Below are 10,762 nucleotides of genomic sequence, written 5' to 3'. Positions count from 1 at the left end.
TCTTCACATCAGACTAACTCATTGCTCTTTAGTCCAAACAGTTCATACGCAGTGGAGTAAACGTATATGCCTAATAGCCCTGTGCCATATTATACTTCGGGCGTCTTATAATTAAAATACACTACATAATCTTTGAAACAATCCCGAATATATATATATATATATATATATATATATATATATATATATATATATATATATATATAATAGGATCTAGACTTCGCTTACTGTACGGTAAAGAATAAATAAAATATATCTAACTACTATAGTATATTATTATAATTTGCTCCAACCACGCACCACCTTTTAAACTCGAATGAGGCATCACGATTTTACCTTTTGAACTCTTTTTCCATCCTCTTATCCTATTGCAAGGCTGCTAAGAAATTAAAGCAATGACTAATTTTATTAAGCAACTATAATCACCGCCATACATCAAATGAGAGATGAACATTTGCAACTTGTTGGTAGTGCAGTTAGACATTTTTTCTCCGGGGGTGGGGGGGGGGGGGGTGAAAAGGTGAAACTTTGGAGAAGGGTGAAAAAGGTTAAAATTTTCTAGGGGGGGGGGGGGGGTGGGGGGGGGGGGCGACGGACACTGGTTAAAGTATATATTTCCTATAGGCCTATAAATTATAGATTTTTCTTCTTTCGTTCATTAAGGGTGGGGGGGGGGGGCTTCGGAGGGGGCACTGCTGTTAAGGAACCCTGCTTATAACTTTAAATTGTAGTATTTATAGTCTATAATATTGCTCTTTCAAACAGGGGGGGGGCGGCTGAAGAGATGCCTGGAAGAAACTCTGATTGGACTAAAAATCGCACGTCGTCTTTTATGGATGTCAGTAACACTAACAATCCACGCTTTTTTGCTATTTTTCTTATGCTCCGACTTCCTTAAGGGGATATAATCAAGCAAGACTGAGATTAACGAAAATATTATTGGAGTTTTTTCCCTTGGTATACTTTTTTTTTAAAGAAAATTAATATTTTACTTCAGCTTTATTTCTATGACAATTACATATTTTGTAAATACATTTTAAAAAACCAATAAAGTGTCGTCACAACCTTTTTCTTTGAAATTGAACAAAACAAAAATGATTTTAAAAAGAAATAAAACGAACAATTGATTTAAAAATAGCTTTCGGTTGTTTTTTTAAAGTGAAACTGAAACAGATGTTTAGGCTAGCCGATTATCATCACTTGAATATTTAGATTTAAATATTCTTCCGTAATTAAAAAAATACGTTTTAAAAATAGTATTTGGCCTAACAACAATTATTTTTATTGACACATTTTAAAAGATTTCCATTCACCTAACATTTAAAAAAAATATCGCTTTTGACACTTTTGTAATAGGAAATTTCCGTTATTTGGCATACTAAATCTGTTTGATATCTTCAATTACAATAAGACGGTCGATCTAGATCTAAAATCAATACTTGCAAATCAAGACACTTTTTATGAGGTTAAAAGTATAATTTGACCCTTATTCGCCTATGGTCTAGATCTATACTATAAAACCAACCATTCTTTGGTACTATAAATAGAAAAATAAAATTCCGGCTTTTCTAAGAAATATCCACACGGTTTTTAAAAGGTTGATCTAGTAGGCACAGCAAACACATACTTGGACACGCTTGGACTTATAAATGTAATTAAGTAGCCATACGTTAGTTAAAGTAAGAATAAAAATGTAGTTTAAGTGTGATGTGTAGAAGTGAATTATACTATTATAGTGTAACATATATTTGGTGTAAACTATTTATCATATAGGCCTACTTGATCTAATTATTTCTAATATAATCTTATACACTCAATAAATAGCAAAGTAATACTAAGTTATAAATAGTCTTGTCACTTCACTACTGATATGGAATTTATAGATCTAGCAGAAAGCTAGCTCGAGTCATACTTATTTTTGGGGTGTGGGGAAATTGCGAGACGCGAAAAGCGAAATGGCGAGGCGGGAAAATGCGAGAAGATCATGCGAGACATACCTGCGGAATCAAGGGTAAATAGCGAGAAACTTTTTGCGAAAAAAAAGTTTTTTTTCATGCTTATTTCATCTTTATTTATTTAAATTATTTTTTTTTTTTGTTTTAAAATAAACTAGCATGTAGCCATACCCTTTAACACGAGTGTTGTATGTTGTTATTTTTTATCTAGATTTTATTATATATATATATAGATAGATAGATACTAAGAAGATAGATAGATCTATATCTAGATCTATTAAAAAATCCTAACATCGTTGCTGTGCTACTGTCATCGCCCGCTCTCGTTAGCGAGAGGAAAATCCCGTTTCAGTCGGCATTAATTTTAAAAATCTAGCCCGCTCATGTTTATACATTGTGAATTGGTATAATTTTGTCAGCAGGAGAGATTTTCTGCAAGTGTAAAAGTATAAACAATTCTAAAAAGTGTAGGCCTAATTTATTTTTTTATTAAGTAATTTTAATTACAAACAAAATTTACAAACAAAATCTTCTGAAACAGTCCTAGCATTAATCAAACACACCTCGTCACACCATCTTTCACACATAGTACATCCAACCCACCAGTTCATTAGACTCCCATTTATACTGTGCTAACACAGAACACGAATATGAACACAATGGGAAAAAAAATGTGCGTCTGTAGATAATCTGAATAAAGTCCGCTATCGACAAAACTACCATTTAAAAGCTAAAAGAGGTCATTCATAAATGACGTCACGCTTTTTTGACGATTTTTACCCCCTCCCCTCCGTCACACATTTTCACAAAAATCCAGACCCCCCCCCCCTTCCTAGTAAAATGACGTCACACCTCAGTCTACAACCCCCCTCAAAATTGCAGTTGAATTTTTTTTAAAACATCGATATTTTCCTAAAATCTTGTCTAATTTCTGTCAAAATAGAGTATTTTAATCAATTCCTATTACAATTTATGAAAACAGTTTTCTAAAACGCGAAAAACGTCTAAAATTCTTTTTCTAACATAGCTTTTTAGTGTGACGTCACACATTTCTATGCAACAATACAAAATATGTTTGCGGCGGCACGGCGATCTTCAAAGACGGTAAATCAGGCGGCTTCGGCGTTCCACACAAAAGAAAGAAGTTGATCTATCGTCGGCGGTATTTCCGTCGGTTTCGAACAAGGTGGTATTCTAAGTCGACACAAAAGATGGGGGGAGGGGGGAGTTGACAAATCATCAGTATGTCTAGCGACGGAAAAATCGGAAGTTTTAACAATGTAAACGAAACGTCTTTGACGTCTGGACCAAATACCACTGAAAATCGGGTGCGTGTAAATTTTTCGCAGAAATCTTCGCATTTCAACACCACCCAGCGTAAGTATCGGGTTGTGGTAAAATGCGAGAAAAAAAGTCACGTGACTGACAGTTTTCGCGCCCTTCTCGCATTTTCCCGCCTCGCCATTTCGCTTTTCGCGTCTCGCAATTTCCCCACACCCTTATTTTTGTATTTCAAAATGTCTTTATGGTAGCTATAATTTACTATAAATAGACATACAAGATTCTAGATAAGTAGTCTAGTTTAGCTCGAATTAAATATTAAGTAGAATGAAAATAATCGTTTGAGTAATTTTTATATTTCCCCATCGATCTATTATACTTATAGTATAGAGATGACTAGATCTAGATCTAGATCTATACAATACTACTACTAGGCCTAGATCTATACATTATACAACGCCAACGGAAATTCTGTAACACGGGACTGACGTGTTACATTCACTAACACGCATATTGCTGTATATTTAGGGGGGGGGGGCTGACGTATTACATTAACACGCATATTGCTGTATATTGCGCAACAATTTAAGAACATTTATATGAATTATTTGATTTAAAAATATAGTTATGGCTTTATATAAATGTTTTGACCCAAACCAATAGCCATATGCTGCTTAATTTACACTGGGTAACTATGGAACATACTTTTCCTGGCTTATATTTTATATATTTATTCTATAACAGTGATACAACATTGTTTTCTATTAACGTTTTGTAGCACATATGTCGAAATGTGATTATTTTTAATATTATGTAACATGTAAACCTATGTAACATGTAAACCTATGTAACATGTAAACATATGTAACATGTAAACATATGTAACATGTAAAACTATGTAACATGTAAAAACTTATGTAACATGTAAACCTATCTAACATGTAAACATATGTAACATGTAAACCTATGTAACATGTAAAAACTTATGTAACATGTAAACCTATGTAACATGTAAAAACTTATGTAACATGTAAACCTATCTAACATGTAAACATATGTAACATGTAAACCTATGTAACATGTAAACCTATGTAACATGTAAACATATGTAACATGTAAACCTATGTAACATGTAAACCTATGTAACATGTAAACTTATGTAACATGTAAACATATGTAACATGTAAACCTATGTAACATGTAAACCTATGTAACATGTAAACATATGTAACATGTAAAACTATGTAACACGTAAAAACTTATGTAACATGTAAACCTATCTAACATGTAAAAACCTATGTAACATGTAAACCTATCTAACATGTAAAAACCTATGTAACATGTAAACATATGTAACATGTAAACCTATGTAACATGTAAAAACTTATGTAACATGTAAACCTATCTAACATGTAAACATATGTAACATGTAAACCTATGTAACATGTAAACCTATGTAACATGTAAACCTATCTAACATGTAAAAACCTATGTAACATGTAAACCTATGTAACATGTAAAAATCTATGTAACGTGTAAACCAATATAACATTTAACCCTGACCCTGTAAACCTGACTATGTAACATGCCATTGTAAATTAGACCCTAACACTATGTTCCTGCTTAGAGTCCCCAGCGACCGCTACAAAACTATCCATGAAGTTCTGACAAAGCTGTAAATCTACACCGCTCGGAGATCTCTGTAACAACAGTAAACGCCTAGTGAGTACAGTTTGTTCCACTCTCCTCCACCTACCCAATCTACACAAATATTAATACCTGTTTTATTCTAATGTTAATGCAATGTCAGTGTATTAAAGTGAACTGCTGTTGCAAGGGTTCATCTAATCGTTAATCCTGTAAAAATACTGATTTGTATCAAGACAATTGCGAGATAGTAGGCCTTATTATATGATTTTTAAAGTTGTAATCCTAATGATACTACGGATATAAACAGTAGCTTATATTAGAGCTGGACTGCTTACCCGTAAGTCTCGAGTTCGAATCCGGGTTTCAAGTCAGTAGACCGTCCCTGAGTCCACCTAACTCACGTTAGGGAAAGTAAAGGCGGCTGGGCATAGTGCTGACCACACTATCTCTTCATATGCCGAGGTCACAGAAACAAGTGAACTCTACTTCACTTGCCCTATAGACCGTCAGGTTTGAAAGGGAACTTTACCTTAAATGGTGTGTTATGTGACTCCGTTCTAGCCTAGTCAACTTCTCTAAAAAAATTGGCGATAATTATAAAAATAAAATCTGCTAACAGGCCTAAAACCTAAATATTTATTTACTTGCATAATTTCTTACTACATCAAAGTGTCTAAGAAGAGTGGCCTACGTGTCTGAATAAAGCCAAAATATTTTGTTCTCGACGTCATTTACCAACAAGAAATCGATGTGTTTTAAAGTACTTATTTAAACCGGTAATCGTTTTAGTTTATAATCACAACGATTAAGGTCAAAAGCTGGAGCTGTGTCGTGTGAGTCATTTTCGTGAAAGTGTAGCACACTATTTTTTTTTATTTGTGTAGGTTTGAGTCATCTCCGTTGAGGTTATTTTTAGCAAAGCGAAAATTTACACCAGGGGTCTCCAAACTTTTCAGTCCGAGGGCCGCATTAACTATCAAATTTCAGTTCGGGGGCCAGTTTCTTCCAGGCATGTCGTGATTTTCTGAGCAAGTTCCTCAGCCATCACCAACAAACGTTTTTTTTTTCCGTGGACAAAAAGATCTCCGCGGGCCGGATGAGAGGACCTCGCGGGCCGCATCCGGCCCGCGGGCCGTAGTTTGGAGACCCCTGATTTACACGCTCGCTTCTTAGATCCTCTGCGGTGCTTCTTCCAGACTTTTTTCTCCGGGGGGGCACTTGAAATCTTCGGGGGGGGGGGGGGGGCGGTAAACTTTCTTCGGGGGGGCGGACACTGTTCAAAGTATATAGAAGAGATGCATGATAGAAACTCTGATCCTGTGTTATGTGCCTATTTGAGAAAGGGAGCTCATGTACTTATTTCTTAGATCGCGATCTTTACCTTAATGAAAGGGAGGTAATGTATTTATATATTAGATCACGTGTTCTTTACCTTAATGAGAAGGGAGCTAATGTATTTTTTTAAACAAACGTAAAAATATAAAACATCAGATACCCTACGATTAAAACTACAACTATACCATTAAATTGTGTCGTTTTAGCCGTCGTACCACAAAGATGCCATGCCTTGAAGATTTCGAAGATTACATGCAAGTCACAATAATATTCGAGCGGCCAAAGTATAAATCGATGTCGATTTACCGAATGGAATTGCCAAGAGATGCACCCCTGTCGGAGTTGAAGTATATTTTGCAACCAAAGGTAATCAGACAATGTTTTATCTTTATCTAAGCGTAAAACACTGCTATTTTGTTGTTTTTAAATAACAGACTTAAAAACCTTTTCACGCTTTCTTTTTGTATACATTTATCATACAATGAACGCTGATATATATATATATATATATATATATATATATATATATATATATATATATATATATATATATATATATATTATATATATATATATATATATATATATATATATATATATATATATATATATATATATATTATATATATATATATATATATATATATATATATATATATATATATATATATATATATATATATATATATATAAACATATATACATATATATATATATACATATATATATATATATTTATATATATATATATATATATATATATATATATATATATATATATATATATATATATATATATATATATATATATATATATATATATACATATATATATATACATATATACATATATACATATATACATATATACATATATATATATATACATATATATATACATATATACATATATACATATATACATATATATATATATATATATTACAGTTGAAAACAGAAACAACAAGACAAGTATGGCAGTACAAGGGTACTGAACTTGACAACGACTCTACCCTATGGAACAGTGAAGTCCGAGAAAACGACAAAATAGTTGTTAAGGTTCTTACGTGATGGTATATGACTGGGTTTTTTATCACTGTGATGGTGTGTACCGCAGAGCTTAAAGTATACGGGAAATTAATTGCTTTGTTAACTATTTTACCTATGTACATTTTTTTTTAAAAATGCCTTTTTGAAAATAAATATTTCACAATTTTATTGAGTTTTTAAAGCGCTATCATATAATTTGCATTGTCAAGAAATTGGTTCAATTGAAGTGATTAAGATTGTATCCACTCTAAAAAAAACGCAAGTGATTTTTATAACCATAGGCAGAGGCGTAGCGACCCTTCCCGGCGCCCGGGGGACAAACTTTTCGATTTGCACCACCCCCCTCAAGATTTCGATGTGCACCCCCCCCCCCCCCCTCAAACTCGATTTGCACCCCCCCCCCCTCAAGATTTTTATTTGCAACCCCACCCCCCCTCAAACTTTCGATTTGCACCCCCCCCCTCAAACTTTCAATTTGCACCCCCCCTCAACCTTTCAATTTATTTTTCCAACCCATTTTGGCGCCCCCTAAGGTCGGCGCCCAGGGACATATGTCCCCCCCCCCCCTCGCATCGCTACTGGCCATAGGCTTTCATTTTTTAAACGTGTAGTTTACATAGTCATTCTAATGACAATGTAATAATCATTACATTTCTACCCATTCGTAAAGTCAATTAGTTATTACAAAGATTTTGAAATACATTAGCCTAAATTAACTAAATACTGTCAAATAACACATAAACAGATATAGCGAAAAGACTAATATGAAGGGTTTAAACCAGTGGTTCTAATCCTTTTTTGGAAGTACCGAACCCCACCAGCTTCAAGTGCACATTCACCGAACCCTTCTTACTAGGAAACAAAATATGATTTTTTAAAAATTCAAAACTTAAGTATATATTTGACTGGTGTACAAAATGAACCGTGGATCAACATCCCTGTGTTCAAAGAACGAAACCATAAAAATGATTTCCACAAAAAAAAAAAATGAATATTCACTTCAAATCAATGTGACTTCTGCTGATGTCTTTCAAACACCAGTTCAGAAATGAGCGGTTTCGCCTTGGTAAGTTTCACTCTCGTGACATTTTCGCAACAAATTATGTTCCTTTTCTTCGTTTTAATGTCCAGCATCCTCGAACATGATTACGATATGAAAATCTCCAGCGCTTTCTTAACCATAACAGGGTACCTTACCATATGTTGACACCAAAACGTTGAGAGCAATGTTGTTCTGAAGAGTTGCTGCTAAACCTGGCTCAGCTGAATTTTAATCATTTTTCCAGGATTTCACCATTCTCATCCTCTCATGTCTCAACACTTAACGTGATCGTTATCGCACAAAATTTTGTTGACTTTGAAGAAGTCATCCAAAAGTCATCTTAAGTTGTTGTTGTTAGAGCTATACAAAATTTTCCCCAAACACGTCTTCTTTCACACAGCGCAGAAATACGTAATTTTTTTTTTAGCTTAAAGGCTGACTTTAAGAAGGCTGAAAATTAGATCTGCAACTACTTGAGTCAATATATTTTTGCACTTGTCCTCTATTCAGTCGCTGAAGGTGTCATTTGAAAGAGTAATTTGAAAAAACTTCAGCAGCTTTCCCTAGCATGATATTCGCCATCTTCAACACAGCTGATTTTATGTTTCACCAATGGCGTGTAATAGGCCCTACCCGGCGATCAGGTATCAACTTCGTAAGATGCTTAGGGGAATCGGTTTGCTGATGGGTATAAAGCCAGTCGAGAACAGGCCGAGCAACCTTTGCATCGAATCTGGCTATGTTTCATCTTGAATTCAGCGAACGTTGTGTTCTTGTATTTTTCCATCTCCATGCAGCTTTACCATTACGACAGTCACGAGTCATTACTAGGCCACGATATAGGGGGAAAAAAGTATAATCGTCACAGTACGACCAACTAATTTTATCACCGCACTAGCAAAATCCGATCGCAAATCAAATGAGTCGGGTGAGTGTCTTGACCTCCGCCAAACCACTGAGACTGTTCGATGGAACCCAAGTTAAAAATCAGTTGTCTCCCGTTGGAATTAAATACTTTAGCGTCCGGGCTCACGGGTTCCCAGACTTTTTCGATTGGCAACCCCTTTTTAAAAAAATAAAAGCCGTCTGCGACCCCCATAAAATTACGAAATAATATTTTGTTTGGGTTTAAAGCCTACAAGTTGCGACCCCGAAAAGAACCCTTCTCACCCCCCCCCCCCGATTGATAACCTTTGCTAGCTGGTGACTAATGGTTTCATATGATCAGTCAAACTACAACTCGAATTATTGACCAGTATTGTACATGACTTGGTCGCTCGTTCACTACCGTTTCAATGTTGTCTTAACTCGATATTCTATGCTGTAATTGTGTTTACGCTAGTGAGTTCAAATTGTTTTCTTGGAAAATAAAAATTCAATATAAAACTGTCTATGTTTACCTGATTGATTTTGTAAACTTGTATGTAAAATACTTATGTATGTGTGTGTGTGTGTGCGTGTGTGTGTGTGTGTGTGTGTGTGTCGATATTACCATGTTACACAATGTAAAACAAAACATTCATTTTATTATTGACGGCAGTGTTTCTTTCAGACAATTGAAATGTGGATGGCAGAATTACACTGGTTAAAGTATATATTTTATTATACAACTTATTATTTTTCGGAGGTAGGGGAGCGGTGGACTTGCTTCGAAGAGATGTCTGAAGGAAACTGAGAGACAGTAGATTTGGGATTATATTATATTTGTCACACCTTTAACGTTAACCAAAACCAGGGGTCTCCAAACTTTTCAGTCCGAGGGCCGCATTAAATATCAAATTTCAGTTCGGGGGCCAGTTTCTTCCAGGCATGTCTTTGATTTTTCTGGGCAAAGTTCCTCAGCCATCATCAACAAACTGTTTTTTCCGTGCACAAAAAGATCTCCGCGGGCCGGATGAGAGGACATCGCGGGCCGCATACGGCCCGTGGGCCGTAGTTTGGAGACCCCTGACCAAAACGATAAAACGATTAATGCTTAATTTATAAAACTGCGTGACAATTTGACACTATCACATATTTTATGAAGTGGCGGGAATAAAACATGTAACCATTTCTCGAGCAGCGCAGTTTGGGGGTAACATCAAAATTCAAATTCGAAAGAAAGACAAACTTGGTACACATTAAACAATGCTTTATCGAGTTGGTCAATTGTCCTGACAATGTCTAAACTTTGAGGGTGTGACGACACTTCGGAAACCTTCACTCTTATAAATTATAATTACATCGTTTTACGTGGGTAGCGACCAACACTTAATTCAGTTTGTTGAAAACATCTCAGGAATATATCAACATAGATTCTCACCAAACTCTTGTCAAGGATCAACTTAAAACAAAAAGTCTGCATAAGGCTCTCGATTTTTTTTTGCCCCCTTCCAACACTAGCCCCAATTACAAGGTCTACATTCAATGAATTTGTGTTTTGACAACAAAATAATCAATATGCTAAAAT

At 34.9% G+C, this 10,762-nt stretch overlaps 1 long non-coding RNA gene across 2 annotated transcripts; it reads left to right on the top strand.

The window, feature by feature from the left end:
* Positions 1 to 1,580: 1,580 nt before the first annotated feature.
* On the top strand, positions 1,581 to 7,439 carry LOC131948882 (uncharacterized). Of its 2 annotated transcripts, none has more exons than XR_009388086.1 (4): positions 1,581 to 1,651; positions 4,864 to 4,958; positions 6,428 to 6,587; positions 7,170 to 7,439. It is a non-coding gene; the product is annotated as an uncharacterized LOC131948882 (long non-coding RNA). The 2 variants fall into 2 exon arrangements; XR_009388085.1 differs by having other exon boundaries at positions 1,594 to 1,679.
* Positions 7,440 to 10,762: the final 3,323 nt, after the last annotated feature.

This window comes from Physella acuta, unplaced genomic scaffold, assembly GCF_028476545.2.
Source record: "Physella acuta isolate Inbredline_101_S28 unplaced genomic scaffold, ASM2847654v3 ptg000664l, whole genome shotgun sequence".
NCBI lineage: Eukaryota > Metazoa > Mollusca > Gastropoda > Physidae > Physella > Physella acuta.
The sequence above is the reverse complement of the archived record's forward strand: the minus strand, read 5'-3'. Positions and strand labels throughout refer to the sequence as shown.